Here is a 27,860-nt window from a genome sequence, read left to right as displayed (position 1 = left end):
ATTTATTTTTCTAACTGCATAGCTGGTATATTTGTATGTATGTATGTATGTGTGACAGAAATTCTTATTAGCTCTACTCCTGGCCACCAATTGGCATATGGATGACTTATTTTTCACCATAAACACTGTGCTGGCCAATTGCCGGACGACAGACAACAGTCAGTCAATCAGTCAGCGCATCAACAGTTGACTTTGCCTTTGACTTTGTTTAGACGCTGCGGTAGACTTGCCGCTTGCGGTACGTTATGCACGTAGGTACTGTGTGTATTTAGCTTTTCGTTTATATTTATTTGTTTAGCAGCGCGCTTAACGGCCACTTGGATTTTATGTTGATTGCAGCAGCTCGTTCGTCGTTGTTGTCGCTGTCAGTTATTCTTCTTCCTTTTCTTCTTCTTTCACAATTGCAACTACGACTTTTCCAATTTCATTTGCCTGTCACAAGTCTCGTATGTATTTATGTATATTTTTCTTACTTTTTCACTGCACTTTTTGCTTGTGTTGTTGTTATTATTAGTTTTTCTCGGCTGTTTGCTTATTTATTGGTTTTTACAGTTGATTGTTGGTTAGCTTGTTGAGAAATTGGCTTTTAGCTGGCGTAATAACTTTTTCTGCTTCTGTTGGTTTTTCTGCCTCAGTTATTCTTTTTTTTTTTGTATTTTATTTTTCTTGTTGTTTTTGCTATTCTTGCTTCTCATGCCATATTTATTTTTGCGCCACTTGTTGCTTCTTACTCTGCTCCAGTATTGCTTGCTGATAATGCTGGATAAATTCGCTTATATTCTCGTATATAGTTGATATTCAGTTATTCATAGGCACTTCTGTTGTTGGGGTGTAGCGGAGGCGTTTGGCAAATCGTCTATCAGCTGGTTGTGCAATTTATTGCCAATATGCTTTCATTTTTTCTTTTTCTAATATTCTGGCATTGTAGCATCTGTATTGCTGTTGCTTACCGTGTAATCAATTACTCGTCTTTTATTGTTGTTGTTGTATTTTTCTTTCTATACTTTAGTGGCGCGCTCAAAGTGCAATAAATTTTTTTTGTTTTGCTTTGTAACAGTATTGTTATTGTTTTTCTTTGCTTTTATTATTTGTTGATTTATGAGTCGGCATGTTTTGAATTGTAAAATGCGATCATTCTCTTTAAAGTAAGAATTGCATGCTTACAATGGTGGCCTAAATTACTGCTTTTGAATACAATTTTTTTAGAAATTGAAGAATTTTTGTAGAAATCGCAGGTTTTATTTTAAATTTAATGTTTTCAATTAAAAGAAAAAAGAAAACAATAAATTATTTTAAATTTATTTAAATAAATTTTCAAAAATTAAATTTATTAAAAAATTATATTTATTCAGTTGATAAATTTTCAGAAATTCAATTTATTTAATTATTTGATTTATTAATTTAAAAAAATTAAATCAATTTAAAATTAAAAAAAATTGATTTATTTCAAATTTTACTTTAATAATTTTCAAAAATTAAATTTATTTTAATTTAATTGATTTTTATAAAAAAAAATTTTAAATGTTAAAATTAAAATTTTAAATAAATTTTTATAATTTCTTTTGTGAAAAAATAATACGTATTAATAAAAGTGAAATTTATTTAGTATTTGAATTCACTAATGTTCAAAAATTAAATTTATTTAATATTTTAATTGATAAGTTTTCAGTATTTTAATATTTTAATTTAATACTTTTCTAAAAATTATTTTATTTAATATTTTACAAAATTATATTTATTTCATATTTTAATTGATTTATTAATTTATTTACTAATTCATTTTTATGGAAATATTTTTATTATTTATTTTTAAATTTTAAATAAATTTTTATAAATTTTATTGTGAAAAAATAATAAAAATTTAAGAAAAATTAAAATAATTTAGTATTATAATTCACTGTTGTCAAAAATTACACTTTTTTAATATTTTAATTTATAAAATTTCAAAAATTTAATTTATTAATTTTCTAAAAACTATATATATTTTATATTTAAATTATTAATTTTTATAAATTAAATTCATAAATATTTAAATGTATTAATTTTTAAAAATTGTATTCATTCCATATTTTAATTTATTAATTTTCGAAAATTAAATTCATTTTAATTTAATTGAATTTTTTGTGAAAATTATTTAAATTTTAAATATATTTTTATAAATTTTATTATGGAAAATTATATGAATTAAAAAAATTTAATTTATTAAATATTATAATTCAAAAATAATTTTGTTTTAATATTTTAATTTATTAATTTTCAAAAATTTAATTTATTAATTTTCTAAAAACTATATTTATTTTATATTTAAATTATTAATTTTCATATTTTAAAATTTGTAATATTTTTTTATTTAAATATATTAATTTATTATTTTTTTTTCAAAAATCAAATCAATTTATTAATTTTCTGAAAATTATATTTATTTAATATTTTAATTATTAATTTTCATATTTTAAAATTTGTAATATTTTTTTATTTAAATATATTAATTTATTATTTTTTTTTTTTAATTTAATTTATTTAAATAAATTATTTTTTATGAGAAAATTTTATAACGAAAATTTCTAAAACATGTTTTTGAAAAAATTCCGCAAAATTATTGACTAGAAATGTTTATTTTCATAAAAATATTACTTTTTGCATATATATTTGCATAAAATAATTGCATTTTCTTTTATATTATTATTTTTTACGATCTCACGCCAGTTTAATTTTTTATTTATTTTTAAATTTTTTTTTATTTTACTTCAATTTATTTTAGTGCATGCATGCATTACTTTTCCTGCTACAATATGCTGCGAATTTTTAATTTTTAAATTTTTTTCATACATTTTTATTGCCAATAAAGTTTAGCAGTTACAGTTTTGCATATACAATAGGCTTTGTTTGTTGCCTTACATATTTGTTTGATCGTTAGAAAAATGTTATATTTTCTTAACAAAGATTCTCTTTTTTTCATTCTCTCCTTCAGTATTTCGTTTTGCGTTTTACTTGCTTATTGTTTTTTCTCGTTTTCTTCACCAACACTACAACATTCACACTTAGTTTCCATATATAATTTCACTTATTATTTAATTAAAAATTTCACTGCAATTAGCGCATAGGGTTTCGCCTTAATTAGTAGCTTTTTTGCTGTTGTTGTTGTTGTTGTTGCACGGAACCGTAAAGGGCAAAATGCCAGCATGCCTACGAACAAACACACACACAAACAGGCGCGCACTCGTGCTAAATGTGTCACGCTTGTAATTTTTATCAACACCAAAAAACAAAAAAAAAATTAACTTAGTAATAATTTATAACAAAAAAAAATTACAAAAACAATAAAAATATGATTATACTTTTTACAAAAGCGCCTCTCTCTCTACTGCTTGCCGCTAACCACAATTACATATAATTTATATTTTATATACATATAGTATGTTTGAATAATTTCGGTTGTTGATAGCCGGCGTATATGCGAGTATAAATGTCGTCAAACTGCGCTTTCGAACGGCGATAATATTAATCTATGCACAATTGTTACGTTCGCCGTATTGATTTAGCACTTTTTGTTGTTGTTTTGTTGTATAAGATAACGTTAAAATGAAACGTTTTTATTTGCGAAAATTTTCTTTTATATTTTAATTAAATTAAATTAAATTAAAAACTTTTAACGATCATTGATGTGTGTTAATTTTTGCTTTTATTTTTTTTTTTGCTCTCTCTCTTTGAATTATTAAATTTTCAATATATATATTATAAATTCTTTTTTATCCGGTAACTGTCCGTCGCACGACTGCAACCAAAAACGGCACTAGACTAAATGTCAGTCAGTGAAATTCTTTTCAATGTGAACCAGCCCCAGCGGCAAGCGACAAAAGCAACAGAGCAAGAAAAATCACTCACACACACACACGCATACACATGTAGCGAAGCGTGCGCTCATCGCTGTTAGTGACTCCATCGTAAAGCCAACGCGCGCGCCTATCTTGCCATGCTCGTGCGCTCGCCGCATTTTCACACAGATACACACACATAGACAGCCAACAAGCGGATATACACATACAATCGCACGCGCACACACCCATACATAGCAGCGCTCATGCAAGTCACATAGCGGCCAGCGGCGGCGATGGCGGCGCTCAGTGAACCCATTGCGGCTGCTGAGCGCGCTTGTAGTGGTGGTTGTTGGTGTTTCCGTTGCGGTGATATGTAGATATGTAGCTGTGGTTCGCAGCGCTTTGCGGCTACACAGCTGTTGTGAGCAACAAGTGAGCGGTGCGCGCTCTCAATGCAGTCAAAGAAAAAATGTTGCTAAAATAAAAGCAAAGAAAAGCGGAAAGTGGCGTGTAAGAGTCGCATTGTGTTGGTAGTGGTGCGCGCATACATACATATCTAAATATTCATATATATATACATATGTATATGCATGTGTATGTATATGTTTAGTGTGTCCAATTTGTATGGTTAGTAAGCGCGCTCTTAACTTTGAATTTTGCATTTTTTGTAAGTAAGTGAAAAACCTCCCGCTGGAATGGGTTTGGCAATGCTTACGGGAAAGGCCGTTTCAAGGCGTTTGACAGCGCGTTGTGTGCGTATGACTGTGTGTTGCGCTTAGCGTCCGTAGTTGCAAGTATTTTTACTGCTTAATTGTTAATTGTGTATAGTGAGCGCGGAAATCACTCTCTTTTTTGTCAGTAAATGCTTCTCTTTTGTATTGAAATATATTTTTTTTGATTTTCTTATAAAATATATAAGAGTTTAGGCATGAGCTCTCGGTGCAGTTGAGCGATTGTTTGGAGGAAGATTGGAAGATATTTGTATAATAAAATATTAAAAAAAAAAATTTTAATAATATTTTTAACAATTTTTGAATTTTTTATAACTTGAAAATTTTTTCGATTTTTGTACGAAAAAAATTATATAAAAATAGACTATTTCCATTTTTTTTTGCGATTTTTTATTTTATTTATCTTTCTGCTTGATTCATAGAAATTCTAATTTATTTCCGTTTCCTAAAATATAAAATAAATAGCAAAGGCTCTAAATGAAATACATAAATGATGTGGTCAAACAAAAATAACAACAAATAGCACGAATCTACAATTCCCAAAGGGTTATCCCTCATTTGGAAGTTAAACACATTGACTTCAGCTGGCAAATTTCCCTCAAATAGAAATGCATTTCAACATCTGATATCAGCCAGTCCTTAAATATTCATATATTCTATATATACGATCTCTACACACGTGTTTACATCCACTATCAGCGCACTAAACGCCTCCTTTTTTAATTCCTATTGCAAATACCAACAACTACAAACTCCCTTCATAATTTCCATTGCACTTCAAGAAAAGTAATGTGACTTGTTTAACTACACTCGCATGTATTTGTTATTGTTGCCTGCTCGTCAACAGCTTATCACTTACACTTATCAGCGCTGACTACTCATTTGCATTTCATTAACATCGATAGGGCCTGCATTATCAGCACATAAGGGAAAACACTGTGATGCATACCAAATACAACAAGAACACGGCACTTGCTGGTGGCTTGATGCGGGTATCACATGCAAGTATCTCATGCCTTTTTGATAAAAATGCAAAAGGTTGCTTTGTAAATTTAAGAGCGTTAAGAGGTTGTAGTTTACTTGTGGCTCTCTGCTTTTAAGAGCGGAGTTAGGTATGCATTTCATTTCTGTTTTTTTTTTGGTTTTCATCTTGTTTGCTTATATTTGTGTTTAACCTGTTGTTAACAATTTTTTTGCCGGTCTCATGCCGGCAATTGTGGCACACACACACCACAGTAAGTGCTTTAATGAGTTATTTTGTCTTTCCAAAGTAGGGTGGCCAATGTTTCGTGAATAGTCAAGTATTTTGTTTAAAAAACTTTTTTTTAATATTAAAAAAAAATTTCAAAATTTTAAAAATGAAATTTAAATATAAACATAGAAATGACAGGAATATAACTTTGAAAGGGAATATATATATATATATATTTGGCGTAGGAACCGCTTTAAGCGATTATACCCGGGAATGAAAGGGAATATAACTTTCATATTTTGGTATTTTGAACTATTTTTGAAAAATACAGTATACTCTCGAAGAGTAAATCGATTGGTATTTTGGGTAATTTACTTTATCGAATAATTTACTTTTCCAAATATATACATAAATTATCTGTTTTTATAATATTAAATGCATTTTTAAACTTAAAAAATTCATTCATTTATTTGCTTCAATAAAACATATGGATTTACATGAAAAACATTGTAGTTATTTACATTTACATACAGACATATGTATTTACTATGAAGAGAAAAAATCTTGAATATTCTTTTGTTTTTTTTCTTTTGCAATATATTTTCTGACCATTTTTGTACGACAATTCAAAAAGTCTGACACCTGATTTGCATCGTTTTCATTTTTAAACCAGTGGATCAAGTAGGAGAGTTTATTTACTAAAAAGACGCGATAAACAAGAGAGTAAGTGTTTTTGCAACATCGTAAAAAATCTGCTTGCTTCGTTTCGAATTTTCTATCACACTCTCTGAAAAGTAAATTAAAAAATTTACTTTTTCGAGGTGCATGTGTAATCTTAAAGGTGAATAACTTTTCCGCGATTATTTACTTTCTGAGAATTTACTTTTCGAGAGTATACTGTATATCAGTCCATACTTTCAAAGTATATACAGTAGTTTTCCGAAATAACGAACACATTAATTGTCAGGCCTGTTCGTTACTTCGAATTTTTCGTTAAATTTGCTTTATTAATTATTTGTTAAAAATAAAAAACCATAAGAAAATTATTAAAATCCAATAAATTTTTCCAAAATGGACCAATTCTGACACTTATACTTCTATTTGATGCTGATAAATAATTTTAACCTTTTTTTATAAAATTACATTTTTTTTCAATTTGCAAATTTCTTTCGAATTTTTTCAAGTTATATTTTTAATTCTGGTTCGATGTTATTTGAATTTTTTCTCTTTCTTCATATGTCTTCTTCATGTTGTTCGTTAAACCGAGTACTTACAAATCCCCGATGTTCGTTATTTAAGGTACTCAATGTAAAATTTTTGTTTGTTCGTTATAAGCGGATTTCGTTAAAACAAATATTCGTTATTTCGGAAAATTACTGTAATTTAATATCATAAGTGGTGTGTTCAAAAAGTAACGGGAATTGTAAAATTGTAAATTTCACGGTTTTAAAGAGTCTAATAGTCAAAATGAGGACTATTTCCAATTAAGAAATTAATATTTTTCAAAAAAAAAAAAAAATCCCGTTATTTTTTGAACACAACTTTATGATCTTTTGAGAAGAAAATGCTAATTCGCTTCAATAATTTGCTCAAAATTAATGGAATTCTATTAGAAAATCCTAGCGGTTGCTAATAATGCTTTAACTCATAAATATTACCTTGAGGACATTATAAATATCTTGCTCCCAGAAGAGCGATAGATAAAATTAAGGAAACATATAACAAGTATGTCCAAAATTAGAACAGAATTTAATATGCTTTAAACAATACTGAGCCTTCGTCTAAACTACCATTAGATAATAAATGATTAAAATCACTTTCAATTTCAAAAATTGCTTTTAATTCTTAGTGGTTCAACTTCATTCATTTAAATTTTCTACTCTTTAATTTTCAATATGAAATAGTTATTTATAAAATATTGAGTATAACACCGGCCAAACTGTTATTGGATTTATAAAGTCTGCACCCTGATTATATATATTATAAAATATTGAATAAAACCATATTATTTTCACATAAAAATAAAATTATTATAGTAAATTTTCTTCCAGTTGGCAACCCTATTCAACTTAACTACTGTACTGTGACTATTCAAAAACAAAGTCTACTTGGCGTTGCCTTTTAACCATTTTAGGACAAGTTAACACTCCCAGCAGCAATTGTTTTAGCCACTGAAGTAGCACTAAAGTGCTAGTGCAACTAGGGAGCACTGTGGGAGCGGGCGTTGATTCCCAAAGCATTTTTCACAATGCACTTTATTAGTTAGCCAAACGGCCTTCAGTGCTCTCCGCAAATGCATATGCGCGCGCTTATTATGATTTAAAGAGTTTGTTTGGGGAAAATGCATTACGCTCTGTTAACAACATTACAACGTTTCTAGTTATGTGTGCGAGTGTGTGTTCGATTTTAGTTGGTATGTGTATGAAAAAGTAGTTTCTGCCAAAAATTTGCAACGCTTGTAATTTGATTTTATTTTTTCAATACTCTCTTTTTTGTTGCTAGTCATCATATGTATATAAAATGCTGAGAAATCAAGAAAATATGCGTGTGTGTTTGTTTGTAATCAAGTATCCGCATTCACAATACCACATTCTTGCCACTTAAGCGCGATCAGTTAGCTGACAGCACTAACCTCCGCGGTTATATGTATGTTATGTATGCAGTTTTAGTTGGTGCATTCACCATTTTTGTTGTTGTTGTGTTTTTTTGCATGCTTTCCTCTCATAAGTGTTGGAAATATTAGGGTTGCCTCGTAAGTTTGGTTTGTTGCTTGGTTTTGGTAGAGTAATTGTTTTTCACTACTCAATACTTTATTACTTTATTAAAGTAATCAACGAGTAATTTTAATTGTAATGAATTACTTCTCCTGCTTAAAGATCAATAATGAATTTTTCGCCTTGTTGAAGTAATCAAAGAGTAATTTTACTAGTAATGCATTTTTCTGATCCTTAAAGTAATCAACGAGTAATTTTAGTGAATTTTTTCTCCTCCTTGAGGTAATCAACGAGAAATTTTAATTGTAATGAATTACTTCTCCTGCTTAAAGATCAATAATGAATTTTTCGCCTTGTTAAAGTAATCAAAGAGAAATTTTACTGGTAATGAATATTTTTTCTGCTCCTTAAAGTAATCAACTAGTAATTTTAATGGCACTGAATTATTTCTCCTGCTTAAAGTAATCATGATCAATAATTAATTTTCCTCCTTTTTAAAGTAATCAAAAAGTAATTTTACTAGTAATGCATTTTTCTGCTCCTTAAAGTAATCAACGAGTAATTTCGTGCATTTTTTCTCCTCCTTGAGGTAATCAACGAGTAATTTAACTTATTTCTTTTCTCCTTAAAGTAATCACGTAGTAATATTAATTCATTTTTTTCGCCACCTTAAAGTAATCAACGAGAAATTTTACTAGTAAATAATTTTTTCTTCTCCTTAAAGTAATTAACAAGTAATTTGACTAGCAATGCATTTTTTCTGCACTATAAAGTAATCGACAAGTAATTTTAGTGCATTTTTTATCCTCCTTAAGTTAATCAACGAGTAATCACATTGGTAATGTATACGATACAAAGTTTAAAAATAAAAATTATGCTCAGAAATAATGTTAGGCTGAAACAAACATGGGTTTCTAATAAAATTGTGCATAAGTTATTAATAACCTTGAAGATTTCTCTGTTCTTAGCTTCAATTTTATTCATTATTTAATCAATTATTAATAGTAATCGTTAGTACTTCATCAAAGTAATGATGTATGAGTGAATGATATATATTCCATTCTTATCTATATTTCCTCCATTTTTAATAGGGAAAATTCAATGAATCATATATAAATACTAATGATTACCAGCATTACCAAAAATTAACTTTAAATTACTGCTTTAATGTTCATAGTTTTTTAGGTACATAAAGAAACTCAATTCAGTACAAGTCCATAATCAATTACTTCTCGGCTGATTTGCTTTTATTACAAACATTAAATGAAAACCAATTGAATTTGTTTTAATTATTGCTATATAGTATATCGTACAATGCTTTTTCTAAGCATTCTTTCTGGTAACAAAATTCTATTCTATGCTAATATTCGGCTCGCGTAGCATACATAAAATACCGCAATTTTCGTATGCGTATTTGTGCCGCCGGTTAACCTGTTTTTGTCACACCAACAAGACAATCGAATAGCCAAGTTCACTACTGTCATATGTATGTACCTATGAATATATACCCACAGTTCTAGATACTCGAACATATTTAGTATTTCACGCGAGTTCTCGACTTCGTTTGCGCAACTCACTCCTCAATTCGTGCGACAAATGTTTATAGATTTTTTATTCTAATTTTTCTACCTGTTAGCTGTTGGCGTAGTTCTTAAAACCCCCCTCTTACCCTCGTCGCACCGCCGTCGGTGTGACAGTGACTGCCGCTGACGCTCGTCTTTTAAGCCATAAACTGGCTTCGCTCATTTTGGCCAACTTTTTCGAGCTACTTACTGTCACACCAACACCAACAAAGTAGTAGCGGCATTTTTTTTTTTTTTTTGTTCGTTTGCTTCTCTTTCGGGCCGGCATATTAGTTAGCTGTCGTCACTGTCGTGGTTTTCAGGTGTTCAGCCACAGCGGCGGTGGAGGGTACGACGGATCACGACGTTTTCAACTATTCGGCTCGCCGTTTTCTTATGACTCTACTATATTAAGCAAACTATTTCCTACCTTTTGTAAATGCGCACAGACAACAACAACACACACGATATGAATGAACTGTGCACAGGTTTACATACATTTGTGCGCATTTCCGTGTGATTCTCGCAATTCATTTTCATTTATGCTGCTCGAGGAGGCTTGTTGTGCGCTCTCCTCAATTCTAAGCGTTTATTGCTAGAAAGCAGCTGTTAATTTTGTATTATTCTATTTCATTTTTCATTTTATTATTATTCACTTTTTCATTTATTTGGGGAAGCGGAACTGGCTTTGCAATCAACTAAAAACGCTCTCATTCGGCAAATTTTCACCGTTCGTGCTTTTTGGTAATACCCAAAGCGGTGCTGTGCTGCTGCTACTCACTACCGGATTCGTATCTAGCGCTTTTTAATTTCTACTTTTTTGTTGCGTTTTTTGCGCTTTTCAGTTATTCGAAATTTTATTTTATTCAGTTGGTGGTATTAAGTGAATGTGAAGTGGTTGTCCGAAAATGTTAAATGCCAAATTTTAAATGTATCTCACACATATTTTCAACATTTTTACTATAAGTGTTGCTATTTTGTCTGTATGGGTATTTGAAATTATTTGCATTTAATTTAGATCCGGTTTTGTGTTGCATTTATGCAGAATATAAACTTGGATGAATCAGTTGCTAAGCAGTATTTATCAATAAAATTAGTATTTTATTTATAGTAGACACTTGTTTGTATGTATTAGTGTTTGAAAACAATATTTAAAGAAAGTGAGAATTGTATGGAAGAATTGCGTCACTTCTGCATATTTCTTTAACTGAACTGGATGAGCGTTTCATATTATAATTCAAATGATTTTGAATGATTTGAGCCATTTTATAATATACTTTTTCTCTCGAAGAAAATAAAATAAATAAAAATTTAAATTTGGTTTTCGCTGAAAAAAAAACAACTCAATTTCTTCAAATAAAAAATTGTTGCGAGGCTTTTAAGTTCCATATTCAAAATTTCTAAACGAAACCTTAAATAAACCCGTTCAGACTTCCACCAACAAATATATATGGTTCTTAATTGGAGTTCTTCAGTATTCATGAACCAGTTATGAGATAACTATTTGATATTTATAGACTATGAGGAGTAGAAGCTTGACAAAACATTTAGTAAAAGGGTATATATTTTAGTCCTCTTAATAAATCCGTGCTCCTAAATCAAGAAAATGTTAAAACAGTTGCTCGTGTCACATATGATCCGAAGAAAGTACTATAGGCGACGGTGAAGTGATTTTCACGGAATGAACTAAGTGACATCCTAAATCAATTGACTTTTAAAGTTATACTTTCTACCATCTAATATGTATGTCATTTGATGCTCTATCTTTCCAACTTCCGAAGTACTATAGGCGACGGTGAATTGACTTCCAGGACAGGAACCAAGTGGCATCCTAAGTAAGTTGACTTTCAAAGCTACGTTTTCTACCAACAAATATGCCATTTGATGCTCTCTCTCTCCAACTCACGCTCTTGTGTTCCATTTTTAGGCTATTTTAATTTGTTTTCGATTCGATCTAACGTTAAATATGTAAGTGCATGGAAGAACGATAAGAACATGAATAAGCTGAAATATAGATATACGAGGAGTGTTCAAAAAATAACGGGAATTTTCGTTTTTTGAAAAAAATATTTATTTATTCATTCGTCTACATGAAAGTTGTCGCCTTCAAAATAGTTCCCTTTCGATATTATGCACTTCTGACAGCGCTTCTTCCAATCGTCGAAACACTTCTCAAAGTGGATTTTTGGGGTGAGCATTACTTTTTGACAATTGTACTTCTGCAGAATTGAAAATTTTACAATTCCCGTTATTTTTTGAACACATCTCGTATATGTAATTATCTATCATAAGAATAAAAATGTATATCGCATGTAATTTTCGGACATGGAAATGAAAAAATCAAAACGCAAATTAACACTCGCGTTCGAGCAGATCAACAACAAATTGAAACCGGTCTATCTGGAATAAATTTCATTGCGAAATTGAAAAATTGGATGAAAGTAACAAAACGATTGCGGGACAAGGAAAAAATAGGAATAAATGAAAAGGTTACTGCGTACAATGCGTACTTGAGAAAGTCAGAAAACCGGCGTGTTCGCCAAAAAAAAAACAAACAAGGGGGAGTGATATAAATTACAACAATCGCCAGAAGCATTTAAATGTGATGGAGTATGCTTTTTGCTTTTGTTCTTAATGTTGTTGTAAATGTAAAAACGCAATTGGCTGACTCTTGGGTCATTGGCCATAAACGAAAATTGTTGTATGCGAAAATTAGTTTTCGAAATGGTATTTTAAGAATCTTAAAACCATATTAAACTTTAGTAGACTTAAATTATACATAGAACAGCAAGATATTTGACGATATTACAATAATAGACATATATTTTGGCAAATACTTAGTTCGGTCGCATAGTTTTTTCATCGCATTTTCCAGCATCAAAATCTGAACTCATGCACTCTGTGTTTCTATGTAGAATTCTGTACTACTCTGAGATCACTATACACATGCATATATAAATGCATGAATTTCGACACAGCTTTCATCTGTTCACTCATATATAATCTAGCTTTCAGTGCAATGACTCGACAAAATCTCAAGTACCAGAGCCATCTGAAATACTTCTACTCAAACAAATATACATACTTACACACCTAGGTATGAATGCAGAGTTTCGGCATAAACGCATTGCTACAATATCTACAATAATGATCGTGGTATGACCAGCGTCCATTCAAGAGTCGTAATTCATAGAATTCTTGTATGTATGTGACTACAAGTACCGCTGGCAATAAGAATAGAAGTGATTAAGAAGAAAACATTATTACAGGGAGGTGTGAGCGGTCGAAAGCAATTACTATGTGATGCCATCAGAAAACTTGTTTCAACTGGGACTTTCTTATTTTGCAAAAAACAAAAAAAAAAATACAGAGTGAAATACACAGAGCACATGATATGGCCGCACACTTTTCACACGACTGTGCTGGCGGTGTTACGTGCCAAAACCCAAAGCCAATGCGCCAAGCGGCAAATATATGTATACATGTTTGTATGTATGTGTGTATATGTGTGCAAAAACAATAAAAAGAAATACACGCAAAAAATAATCATAAAAATATTGGCAACAAATGCCAAAACCGCCAAAAGGGAATTGTAAAACTTCATTGAGCGTTTTTCTCTCTTTATTTCGTCTGACTTAACTCCTGTTTAACTTTCTCAATTTCTGCTTTTTTGCTAAATATGTATGTATGTATTTTGAATGAATTTATTTTTATTTTTGCTACTTTTATTATTTTATATTTTTTTATTTTATTTAATTTTAATTTTATTTTTCTTTTTTTTTATTTATTTTTTATTTTTATATTATAAAATTTTTTTTATTTATTTTTATATTTTGTATGTTAATTTTTTCTTCTCCTTTTCATTCATTGCCTGCTTTGTTGCTTAACAATTTTAACTGTAGCATATTTTTTTACGGTATCATTTGAAAATCAGCGCACTTTCAAGTAGCCTCTATTGTACGTTATGAGTACTATCTAAATTCGTATGCCTTTATTATTATTTTTGTGACATTTTTTTTTTCGTTTCTAAATAAATATAAATTCACTTGCAAAGGTTTGCATATTTGTACGCTTACACTTATGTCGGCTACACATGCCATTTTATAGCGCCTGCAGCGATTTGATACCATAAATTAACGAGTACAGTAATCAGTAACAGCATGCCGAAATGCAAGGAAACGCTAATAATTTATATTTTTTAGAATTTGATCATCGATTTAGTAACTTAGTAGCATTTTTTTTCATACAATTATTAATAAGTGCTGATAATTTTGTTAATAAATAACTTCAGATTTGAGTTATTTCAAAACAAGAATTGCGATTTTGAAGTATTTTTTATTTAAAGTTATCTATTTATTTTGTCAAAATTTAATAAACAACTCTTTTGGAAATTTAGAAATCTAGTACCTTATAATACCTAATAATATCCATATAAGAGCTGCAGAGCTAAATAGAGAAGGTACAATCTTCTACAAGAGTGTACAGTTCCTGGCGTACGCCGATGATATTGATATCATCGGAAGCAACAACCGCGCCGTTTGTTCTGCTTTTTCCCGCATGGATAAGGAGGCGAAGCGAATGGGTCTGGAGGTGAATGAGGACAAGACGAAATATCTCCTGCCATCAAGCAAACAGTCATAATTTCAGCTGTTGACAGTCATAATTTCGAGGTCGTAGATAATTTCGTATACTTGGGAACCAGCATCAACAACACGAACAATGTCAGCCTCGAAATCCAGCGCAGAATAACTCTTGCCAACAGGTGCTACTTTGGACTGAGTAGGCAATTGAACAGTAAAGTCCTCTCTCGACGAACCAAAATCAAACTCTACAAGTCGCTTATCATTCCCGTCCTGCTTTACGGTGCAGAAGCTTGGACAATGTAACATCAGATGAGACGACACTAGGAGTTTTCGAGAGGAAAATTTTGCTCAAGATTTATGGTCCTCAGAACATTGGCAACGGCGAATACCGCAGACGATGGAACGATAAGCTGTACGAGTTATATGACAACATTGACATAGTTCAACGAATAAAAAGACAGGAGCTACGCTGGCTACATACATCCATCAAGTATATTGAAAATTATAATATTATATTATTATAAAATTAAAAGATTTTTTTATAATCTTCTTCAAAATAATCTCGATTAAATATCATGTACATATGCTAGTACTTCCTCCATTCGTCGAAACACCTCCCAAACTTTATTTTTTGGATAGCCTTTGACTCTTTTAGTGATTTCATCTATAATGACGGCCTTTTATTTTCTTTATTTATGGAAACAGAAAAAAAGAGAAAATTTTAATCAGACATTTTAAAATTTGTGTTATTTTTTGAACACATCTCGTTTAACCGTGCGTTACCTCCAATATCATACTTCGAATAAGATTTCTTTAAAATTTTATTATTTTGGTGAAAACTGTTTTTCTTATCTCAATATCGTTCTCCGGATTAAGGTTTTGATGGGATCCTTCATATATTAGCTCAGTCGAACTGAAAACCTCTGGATGCCACGCCTGCAAAAAAATTATAAATATTACTTTTTGTGTGAAATTTCCGAATAACACTCTGGTAGTTTGAACTATTAGAACCAGCAAAACGCTTGGAGTCCGTTACAAATTTCTTAAGACGGCTAATATCTATTCTAGCCAATTCACTAGGATCGCCGAAAAAGGGCCTTCCGAGGTGTTTCAACCTCAATCTGGCAAAAGCTGGACAATGAAGAAGGAAATGCTAGTATTTGGCAACTTGCATCTGCCACGATCCCAAGTCTCACCGCATGGGTACCCATTGGACAATGACCAGTAAGTACACCAATGATCGCGCTGAGATGGACCTTGCCCAGAGAAAGCAGTTGAAAGGACCGCTTACGCTCCACAGAGGGCCAAAAGGACCTCGCCACTGCACAAGTACTGGTAGTTGACCAGCGTTTGACGAACTCATGCGTTGTCTGCATGTCCAGCGGTCTTGCGCAGGTGGACCATGGACTACCAACGCGCTCCCATTCCGACGTCAATGTAGCTAGGGTACCCTCCCTTGCAAGCTTGTCCGCTATACAGTTACCGGGAACTATTAGAAAAATTCTTTATTTATTATTTGTACGAATATATTCTAGATGAAGTGATGGCAGGTCGTAATTTATAGTCACCAGGGCTTCAATAATACAAGACAGATATCATAAGTAAACTCTAGGCTAGAATTGGGCATTAGATCTCGAAGATTATATTATTCTTGCTCGTAAAAAATTATTCGATCTTTTTTGAACAGTTTTCTTCGATCTTTTCTATTTCTGGATCTCTCAATCCATTTTTTGATATTCATAAAATACGACTTTTTCATTGCATTTGTGCCTCTAAGTTAGGTTTATTTTTCTAAAAAATAAATTTTTTTTTCAAATTTTTTTCAAATACTTTTGAAGTCATTCTTGTCTATCTGACAAATTTCTAATGTTATATTTATACAAATCAGCTAGAGTAATGAATAAAAAATCAAAGTAACTCAATCAATCTGTTTAATCACGCTTACTGATAAAATATAGCAAATTTTCAAATTTTTGCCCAATCATGAGTGCATTGCGACCCACTGTACTTCAAACAACAAACCTCTTGTAATGAATGAATAATGTAAAAGGTACTTGCACTCGCTTCAGCAAATAAAGTAACTCGCAAACATTCAATCAAACACGTTTCCTCAAACACACACACACCAACAAACATAGCTAAGTATTATATGAAGAAATGCTTCAAAATATACAAACATAGGTATGAACGTGTGTAAGTAATATGTAACAATCTAAAAATAAATTTTTATACGTGTGTGCAGACTATAGAGTACCGCAATTTTAGCCCACAAGCAAGAAACCACTTGTTGATTTTTAATCTGCACACAAGCGAATTTTTAGCCAAAAAATAAAAAATAAAGGCAAAACAAAACATTGCTAAAAATCCAGCTAAGCGAGGCAAGGTAAGCAAATGAGCACAAAGAGAAACGTCGCTCTTAAGAAAGCGCATATAAGTCTACTGTTGCTCTTAGTGACAATAAGTTGGGCGTGCCGTGCCCACATAGACCGAACTGTGCTTGAGCTTTCTCGGTGTACGCAGGGTACCGCGTGCAATCACTCACCAAACTGTCCACAACTTGATGGATCTTTTGACATTTGTTGCTTTGCTTGATTATGTGATTTTTGTTTGGCTTTACTTCCATTGTTGTTGTTGTTTTAGTTAATCTTGTCATTAGTCGTATTGTTATTGGTGTTGCTGTTAGTGTCTCGGTGCTTGTTGATTTTTGTTTATGTACCGACTCGTTGAAAAACTACAGTTAGCCCATGTGACGACTTTGGGCAAACAAATGATTCATTCATTATTATCATCATTTGTAGCACATCGGAACAGTGGAGTCTCGTCTGTGCAAATTATGCATAATCGCAATAACTGTGTAGGCAGTTGAATGTGTATGTGTGTATTACTAAGAAATTTATTTAATTTTTGAGGGTCTAAGGCATAGCGTCTGCAATAAATTAGCCGTGGAAAAGTAAATGTTGCCATGCAATTTTTAGATGTACATATGAGGTGTGTTAAAAAATAACGAGAATTTTTATTTTTGAAAAAATTATTTATTCATACGTCTATATTAATGTCATCGCCTTCAAAATATTCCGAATTTGGTTTTATGCACTCATACCAGCGCTTTTTCAAATAGTTCGAACACTTCTGAAACTCGATTTTTGGGATAGGCTTTGGATTTTTTAGAGATTTCTCGTATGCTTGTATAATGAGGATCTTTGAAGGGTTTTCTTTATCTTTTGAAATATCTGGCTTTACTTCGTAATGCCTCTTTCTAGAGGGTACTACGGATGACGGTTATTTGAAGAACTTGTGCTGTCTGAAACAAGAAGAAAAGACGCGGCTTTATCTACATAAGACTTAATAGCAAAGTACATACATTTTTAGTTTAAAATAAATTATTCATACCGAGTATCATCGTCATCTAATTTGAAAAAAAAAATGCAAGAAAAAAATTGCACTTTTATGCGATCTTTTTTTAATTAAGCCGCATTGATCGCGAACACGAATTGCTAAAACCAATAAATATCTTTTAGCAATATACACCTTCAGTCATTGACTGATATAATCTGCTTTCTGTCTGCCATGCCAATTGTTGCAAACTTATTTATCGGTATCTACTTGTATATATGTATGTATGTATATTCCCAATTTTGTGGGAATTTATTGAACTTTTACACTCAAAGTTCATTAAAATGAAGTGTAAGCTATTCATTGGTGCATATGTAGATGTTGTTGTTTTTCTGAGATGTCATTGCCGTGAGTTTTATAGCGATACGATTTTCGATTTTTTTTTATTTCCAACCGCCTATCTTCACTTTACCTTTCTACCCTCTTATCCCTATATTATATTGTTCCTTCCTTTACTAATATTTATATTTTTAAGACATTATTTCAAAAACATAACTACCGTAAGTGGTTTTGAAAATAAGCTTTAAATTGTACGGAATTTTCAATCAAAAATTTAGAAATACTTAACTTCAATACTAAGTTTTTGAGAAAAAATATATATTTTTAGACTTTTTGTTAGATTTGTCGTATTAAACTCCCAATCGCAAAAAAAATATTAAAATACGTGTTTTCGATTTATTTGCCTCTTTTCTGCGTCATACAACACAACAACATCGTCAACAATTTACGACATCCCAAAAAATGACTCAAACCAACCCATACAGGTTTGCTCAATCATTAAACGTGAACAACAATAATAAATGCATTACAATAAAATATCAATCAAATGTAAAAAACTGGATATTTCCATTATTTGTATTTCTTCCTTTTTTTCGCACGAAATTAGAAGGATAAAAATGTAACTAACGACATACAACAAAATAATTTAAACAATACAAAATAATTGCGGTTGAGAGATTAATGACTAAAATCGACTTATGCCCTTTTTGCTGCATTTATTATATATTTTGAATGACTGTTTTGAATCACGCTCAGAATTTTTTTGATTATATTATATGAATATTTTTAATTATTTATTATTTATTATTCAATTTATTTAATATTCAATTACGCATAATTTCTCGAATAATTATAAGAAAAATATATAAATAATTTAAACTGTCTGTCAATCAAATTTTGTCTTCATTCTAGTAAAATTACTGGGAAAAAATATATTCAACTGCAGAGGAAGTATTGAAAAATATGTGAGTAGAGAAGACACAAAAATTAATTATATATATATATTTGTGCATTTATCAGTATTCAATACATTTCTACCCAAGCGTACGTTTGTTTACATGTAATTTTTTAATTGCTTGTCTCATATACTTATATACATATGTATTGGTACTTTAATTTGACCCAGAATTTCCATAGAAAAACCCAACTAGTAAATTAGATTGCAGTCAGTTTAAAGCTAATAACTACTAGAGCATTCAAAATATATAAATGTATTTGTACTCGTATGTGTGTACTTACTTAGAAAACCCCCGTAATCAGCAAAATATTTACATATTAAAGCGGTGCCATCACTTATATTTTACTATTAAAGCAATACATATGTAATTTAATACTCTAGTCTCAAAATGCGCTCACGTTCAACGCAAAAGTCCTAAGTACATAATTACAAATATACAATTATACTACAGTGCAATAATAACAATTTCATTAACAATCATTACTGACTTGGGGAATACGCAATCATGTATCAGCTAAGATAATGCAGCGACACTTGCAAAAGTTATTGCATGGTTCATTGCTTCTAAGTATAAATATCTATTAGTAGTAATTTCATATTGGGTTTTTCGCATTTTTATCGTTTAACTGATTATTTCTGCGTTTCGAAGTGAATTCTTTCAAGAGTGATCGTAATTTCTAAAAATGGTGTTAAGCAATCAATTTATTCGTTGTTTGTCGATCAAGTATTAAGCTGATTTTAGGAGAATATTCTTAGATACAATAAAAATTTGATGTTCGGTATTTCTAACAGATGAATCCTATAAGATTTGTTGTAAATACAGATTATGATGCTGATCACTTGATCTTTTAGTATGTTCTTTCTGTTTGTTATTTTGAATTATTTTGATTGACCGACCATAATTTTCTTCCACTGGGTTCTACTACAAGGTAATCCATAGTCAAAGCGGAAGGAGTTTTTTTAACCCAAAGGATTACCCTCCTCCGGCCCAACCGACGCGTGGGGCGCAGTCCGTAAACGTGCGGAATTTGCCGAGCCTAGAAAGGCAAGAGATTTTTAAGCGTCGAGTTCTCAAACTGCTCAGCTACAGAAAGAAACATTTCAACAGCTGAGATTTAAAATTTATAAAAAAAGTTTAAAATTTCTGAAGATTAATTATTAAGAGAAGACAAAATAGTTTTTTTGATGCTAAAGATTATGTCTGATGGATCAAATATGCTGGAATGAGAATTAAAAATCATGACATATCCTGCGGAATGGTTCGTTTAACTCAAAATTTGTTCTGGAAGATTTTAGTAGTAATGGTCTAAACTGAATAGATGAACGCAATGGGACATAAAACTTAATATCGGGCAAAAGGATTTAACTACAAACTAAACCATTCAGAAGTTTTACTAGGAATATTATACCTAACATTTCTCTGCGACTAGTGAGTGTAGGTAGATTTATAAGTTACGACTAGTATACGGAGGAAAAATCAATCTTGAATCCCAATGTAAATGACGTAAAGCGAAAATTACAAATTGATTTTGAACGGACTCTAGCTTATCAGAATGTGTATGGTAACTAGGATTCCATACAACAGAACAATACTCCAATGCAGGCCTTACCAATGCTGTAAAAATAAGTACGAAATAGTTCTTAATTAACTTTGTCTAGATATGCTCGATCAATAAAAGAACGATACGATAAAGAACTCACTGAAATATAATTTGTAGATCAGATCTATGTTTGAATATTGATACCAAGTTCTCGAAGGGGTAAGACGGATTTAAAGAGTTATTTAAGATATCTCAATTTAAATCAACTAAATTGCAGTCACTAACTTAAATAACTCCACATATTTCAGTAATGTTCAGGAGGAAAAATTCATAATTTTCTGAAAGTCAACCCTTCACCGAGGGATAGCTGGAAAAATTGTCACGTTGGGGCATTATCTTTATGTGATGTGATTATTTTTTGTTTAGTGTTGAACTTGTACTGAAGAGTCTTAAATTTTATAATTTTTTTTTTTTTAAGAATAACCTCAGTTATTTTTCATATCGAGAATGACACTGTGCCGTAGCTATACTATTTAAAAATGCGTGTGCACACTCTCGTACAATCATTGCCGGCAATTTGTTTACACGCTCTTTATAGTATTGACGATCTGATCTTTGGCACCTGTGATTCCCAAGAAAGCAATGCACCACTACGAACACACCACACACCGCTGATGACAACTTCTCCGCTGCTCTACCCCTTTTTATTTTTCACAATTAAGCGCAACGTATGTATAGCTGTATGTAATGATCGTTTAGCATCTCCTTTCCTTGATTGTGTTCTGTACCCGCAATTTACATTGTGCTTGAGTGAGTTGAATGCTTGTAAGTGGGCATGTCTGTATGCATGTAGGTAAGTATATGCCATAAAATATATTATTACGTATATTTGTTTGGGGAATTTTTGCGTTGTCTTATCATTTTGCGCCGGGTAAATACATATGACTGTGAGATCATCAGCGGCGTGCATGATTTTAGATGGAGATGGATGTGTGTGTGTGTATGCATATACTTAGGCGTCCCCCAGTTCATTTTGCCAGACTTATGCTCAGCTCCCCAAGAGTTTTTATTTTGTGTCTGTATTAAAATTGAGTAAGCATTTTTAAATAAAGAGAAATTTAGTTTGATCTGTTGTTATTTCGCTAAATAAAATATATATTCTTTAAGAAGATTTATATACAGATTTATTGTAGTTATATTTGTATGTGTGCAGCGCTGTGTTCTACAACTTGGTCTTCCGTATTTATTGTTTTTATTTGTTGAATAAATGGAAAAAATTTTAGTGCTTTTATTGCTTGATTCTCTTTTGTGATTTCCCATTGCACGTGAACTTTGTGTAAATAAAAACATGTTTTACTTGAATTGCAAACAATTAATATTTCCAAAGAAACTCATTGACGTTATCGCTCATGTACTCATCACAATATATTCTTTTGAAAGCTTTTATAAATAATCGTACTGGAACTTTACATATATATACATATAATTTATGCATTATATATCAATTACCTGCAAGTTGTATGCCTGTTTATTGTTTGTTTGTGTTTTTTCCAGTAATTAATTATTAATTAATTACTTTCTCTCAATATTTTCAATTAAATAATTTTTTGATCATGAACTATTTTTCAAATGTTTGATCTCACTTCATAATCTCTAAGTTTTAAAACTCATACTTTGATGAAATATGCCGATTGCATGGCTTTCATTCGACGTCTCTTGAACTATGTACGTTTCGTGCCTACGGCAAATTCTAAATTTATTAATTATGTTTTATTCCAGCCTCTTAGCTGGTGTTTACAGTTCTATCCCACATGAGTTAAGCAGCGTTTTAAGGGCGTGCATAAAACCCTCCTCGTTAGTTTGGCTTGGAGAAATAGGAAAAAATTAATGAAGCTAGAAACACTGTATCTTATTGCATTCAAAATACATTTTTTAATTGTTTAAAGGTTTGTTGTTGTAAAAATATAGAGTTAAGGGATTACATGGGTTCAAAAATATTTTTTTTTGTTTTGCGGCTTATTAATTTTTACAACATCTGAAGAATATTATCCTAAATTTTCAAGTCGATCCGAATAATAGTTTCGGAGATAAATCCTTTGGAAGGTGTGCGCTCCAAGTCAGGTATTATTGCTACTTAAAACTTTAAACGTGTTTTTCCGGAACCGTGTTTTCAATGTCGGTTGTCAAATTTTCTCCAAAAACTACTCAACTGATCTTGATGAAATTTTGCACAGGTGTTCGAGATACAATTTACTCGTGCTTGAACGAAAGATTTTTTTCTTTAAATTACAACTATTAAAAAAAAACAAAATGTTAAGCAAATTTGACCGAAATTCTTATTTTTTGGAAAAATGTCTGCCAAAATTCCAACTTTTACTTTTTTATTTTTCCTTCGTTCAAACACGAGCTTATGGTCTGACCTAAAACACTTATTTTTTTTTTTTTGATGATTCTGTCAGGAGTTATGCTGACAACGCGGACGTTCCTTTTTTCCGAGGGGCCACCGGAAATGACGTCACAATGGAGAAGTTTTAACTTTTTTTTGAAATTTCGGAAATTATTGTTTGAATATGTATCTATAAGACAGAAAAAAGTTTGAACTAATTATTAGGTATTAGGAACGTACGTATACGTAGAATTCGATGAGCCTCAGCCGCACTTTTCTTGGAATTAAAAAAGAAAAGCAAAATTTCCCGCAAATGTCGAGAAATCGGCTCAAAAAGTTACATTTTCAGTTGAGAATAAGTTTGGGATGCAAACACATCTCTACAAATATTTTGTTGGGTTAATGTTGACACAAATGTCCAAGATCGATATAAACCGATTTAATCGATTTAATCGACCAGTGCTTGACCCTAGAGACATCTATTGGAAAACGGCGAAAGCAAAGTTGTAGACCTTCTTTTTACATAGAAAAAAAAAAATAACCCAAGTAACCCCTTAAGGGGTCCAAAAAAGGGAAAACTATTAATAATTTTGTTTTTTTGTAATAGAAAAAGACCTGTCTAAAATTTAAAAAAAGATTGGTTGAGCAGTTCTTGAGAAGTTTTTACAGCCTATTCTGAAAAAATCCAACTAAAACTAACTAAATCGATTTTTTGACACCGTGAAACCCATGTAACCTCTTAAAGTACATTTAAGCATACGTATACTGGAAAATGCAAAGGATATAACAATCTGAGGATGAAGAAGTTATAGAACTCAAAACTCCTGATTAGTTTTCTATTGCTCTTGTCATCTATACCATATACATACATATGTATCAGAGTATCTCAGTTCATTTATCAATAGATTAAAATCACACTATGTTTCTGTCTTTACGACATTTTTTTTTTAATTTACGATCAAAGTCTGCGTAGATTGAAATTGTGCCAAGTGAAGATCACATATATTTGTGTAAGTTTGTAGTGTATATTAATTTATACACATATTTGTTTCCATTCAGATATTTCCTAGAATTTCTTCACAAATACACATACAATGCTCACAGCATTTAGATGAAAGACATATAAACAGTCGATACTCATACATAATGATGAATCAATAATAGCGCTACAGTACAATGAACTACTTAAATGCATGTGCGTACCATATATAAATATGCCTGTATATTTGTATGTAAGTGTGATTACAACACCTGTGTGTACACGCGTTTGTTTATTAAATAAACATTAAAAGAAGAATTAATAATTTTTGGTTAATATACTTGTATAGACTGGGAAGTAGTGCTGTGTGTATAAGCATACATTTGTTTACTTACAATACGCAAAAAACTATATACGAGTAATAAATTTTACACTAAACGATTATTAATTATACACATGCTTCAATATTGAAAAATTAGTTCACTACTCAATTTAATTTTTTTAAATATTTTTTTTTAAAGAAATATATAGCTACATAGTCATAGCCAAAGTGTGTCTATTGGTTGTGCGTAGCATAGGTAATTGGCTTTGATGCTAGAAGGTATAAAATTGTGATTACCCAGCAGAAATTTTGAAAGTGTTAAAAAAATTTGTAATTTTCGAAAAAATAAAATTTGAATATACTATTAAGTCTACAACTTTGCTTCCGCCGTTTTTTTTTTATAAATTTAAGGCATTTTTTCACTTAGGACAGCCTCACCGTACTTTTCTTGGAATTAAAAAAGAAAAACAAAATTTCCCGCAAATGTCGAGAATTCGGCTCAAAAAGTGACATTTTCAGTTGAGAATAAGTTTGAGATGCAAACAGATCTCTACAAAATTTAGTTGGGTTAATGTTGACACAAATGTCCAAGATCGATATAAAACGATTTAATCGATTTAATGGACCAGTGCTTGACCCTAGAGACATTTCCGCAATTGTCGAAAATTCGGCTCAAAAAGTGACATTTTCAGTGCTTGACCCTAGAGAAAACGGCGGAAGAAAAGTTGTAGACCTAATAGTTTCGAACCTAAACTTAATTTTTTCATTTTATTTAATTTTAATGTAATACTCTCTCATGGCATTTTAATGATACCAATTATTATAAAAAAAATTTTATTGTTTAATTTTTTCGATATTTATTTTTTAACCCATTTTTTGTTCCTCAAAATTTCCAATTGGTCATTAATTTCATCTGTATGTATATCACAGTAGCTTACACATAATTTTACGAATACAACCGTGAAATTTGTTTTCCATTAATACTCGCATTAGTCAATTTCATGCCTAACATGCGGTTCGACATCAAAAGTCTTTATAGTAATATTTTCATATTTTATTTTGTGTTGACTTTGATAATTTTTTGCTGTACAAAGAAGCAGACAAAATAAACTTAATAAATATTCACGTATTGTTTTTTACTTCTACATTAATTACCGTTAGCTACTTGTCTTAGCCTGTGCCCTCTAGTGGTCTCATCAATTTTAGCTGCGCTTGGCGTACTGTTAAATGGAAATTATGTTTTTTTGAGATTTATTTTTACAATAACAGGCTTTAATGGGAATAGAACGTGTTCTTAATAAAAAAGATGTGTTCAAAAAATAACGGGAAATTTAAAATTTTGTGGCTTGAAGAGTCCAAAAACGATTTTGAGAAGTGGTTCGCCGATTGGAAGAGCTTATTATCGAATGGGGTCTATTTTAAAGGCGACAACATTAATATAGACGAATGAATATTTTTTTTACAAAACAAAAATTCCCGTTATTTTTTGAACATACCTTGTATATATTTTTATTAAATACACAAAACTTTATATTCCCATAAGATCTCTTCTTGTAAAAATTTCAAAAGAAAAAAATCATATTCTATTCAATTTACTCATTTTTATTAACCACATATAACAGATCAATATATAACAAGTAAAGAAAGGCTAAGTTCGGGTGCCATCGAACATTTTATACAACCGCAATTTATTTATTTAAATTTATTAATTAAACAAACAATTTGACTCACATATTCGGCATATATGTATATGGTATAAAGTCCATTGAAAGTTTGAAAACCCTAATATTAAGTATATGGGAGATAGATGAAGTTATGACCCGATTGCACTCATTGGCACGGAGACATATTATTAGAAGAAACATATTTCCTCAAAATTTCTTCAAAATATCTGAGAGACTTAACTATAAATTCAGTAAAAAATTTGTTAGAAGTACTGAGGTCCTCATATTCGATATATAAGGTCTTGAAAACTTATGGACCAATTTCGACGATTTTTAGAAAGGCGATGCTACTGTTTAAATACAGTATTTTTGTAAAATTCTGTACCGAAATCTTCACTAGTACTAACTTTATATATTGTGAAATAAACAATTCAGACCGACTTCAGAGTTCTTGTATATGGAAAGTAAGCGTAGATGTGAACCGATTTGGACTATTTTCACTACATATTATTGGGAAGCTAGGAAGATATTATGAACCGAATTTCATTGAAATTGGTCGAGTAGTTTCGGAGATAAGATTTTTGACCCATAAGTGGGCGGAACCACGCCCATTTAAAATTTTATATACCAATTAGAGCAGAACTTCTGCAATTTAAGGCTTCTGGTGGTTTTCCTTACTGAATTAAAGCATTTTTAGTAGTTTTCAACATAACCTTTGTATGGGAGGTGGGCGTGGTTATAATCCGATTTCCTCCATTTTTGAACTGTATAAGATAATACCTAAAAGAAACGACTCTAGAAAGTTTCCTTGATATAGCTTCAGTAGTTTGCGAGATATTATTGCCATTTTGTGGGCGTTGCAGTGGTCCGATTACGCCCAATTCCATTCGGATTTTGACTCGTCTAGTCACCCTGATCATTTTGTTATATATAACCCTATATCTAACTCGTTTAGTTTTAGGACTTACAACCAACCGTTATGTGGACAAAACTATAATACTCTCGTAGCAACTTTGTTGCGAGAGTATAAAAATATAATATATATTTTATAAAAAAATATTATGATAGAGATATAAAAGTCTTTCAATTTTTCTTCTCTCTGCATCGAAGTTGATCGAAGAAAACTCTGTTGATATTCCTCCAGATTTCTATCTTAGTAAATACTTGCTCTTTATAAGATCATCTGTTTTAATATAAAACCGAGTTTTGAACTTCTTTTTGCAAGATTGCTTTATACGTCAGAAAAAGAAGGGACTATTGACAATTTTTGAATTTTTTTCTTTTAAAATATAAAATTTATTATACAATCTTGTTTAAAATATACAAAATCCGTCTTGATTCTTCTTTGCAGTCACTGTCAGTCACTGTATTATAATGACTTTAAATTTAATTACCATGAAGCACTTACGTTCATTGCTCCAAAATTTCGCAAGCATTTGCGAAATACCGTTAAAGATAAAGTGTCATTCAACTGCAAATTTTATTTATTTTTTCTTGAAGCGTTGAAATATATAATTTCGCTATTTGTATCAGTTCCTCAAATTGGACATTAAAAATAGTTCACTTGCTTCAGTTTTTTAAGTTTTACTTACGGCCACCCACAATGCAAAACCAAATAGCAAACTCGAAACACGTTCTGCAACAATAAGTTTGCTCATTAGCCAAAATAATGCTAATAAAACGTTGAAATATCGCAAATACACGCAACAAGTTTATATAAATACGAAGGCATTTGCAG

At 30.9% G+C, this 27,860-nt stretch overlaps 1 protein-coding gene and 1 long non-coding RNA gene across 5 annotated transcripts in view; one reads left to right on the top strand and one right to left on the bottom strand.

Moving 5' to 3' along the window:
* LOC105208625 (cyclic AMP response element-binding protein A) overlaps nucleotides 1-3,811 on the bottom strand; it is an 82,739-nt gene extending 78,928 nt beyond the window's left edge. For 2 of the 4 annotated variants that reach the window (XM_029037904.2, XM_011178577.3), the window contains exon 1: nucleotides 3,339-3,810. The gene's annotated coding sequence lies outside the window, so the exon portion shown is untranslated. Of the gene's footprint in view, nucleotides 1-2,898 lie in introns of all 4 variants that reach the window. The other 2 variants (XM_029037913.2, XM_054230228.1) reach the window with 2 other exon arrangements.
* The window catches only part of LOC105208614 (uncharacterized), a 122,059-nt gene that overhangs the window by 83,892 nt on the left and 10,307 nt on the right, over nucleotides 1-27,860 (top strand). The window contains exon 4 of the long non-coding RNA XR_003752048.2: nucleotides 19,185-19,237. This is a non-coding gene — a long non-coding RNA (uncharacterized LOC105208614). The remainder of the gene's footprint in view (nucleotides 1-19,184; nucleotides 19,238-27,860) is intronic.

The sequence above is a fragment of the Zeugodacus cucurbitae genome, chromosome 4 (genome assembly GCF_028554725.1).
Source record: "Zeugodacus cucurbitae isolate PBARC_wt_2022May chromosome 4, idZeuCucr1.2, whole genome shotgun sequence".
NCBI classification, from domain to species: domain Eukaryota; kingdom Metazoa; phylum Arthropoda; class Insecta; order Diptera; family Tephritidae; genus Zeugodacus; species Zeugodacus cucurbitae.
This window is presented reverse-complemented; position numbering and strand designations above follow the sequence as displayed.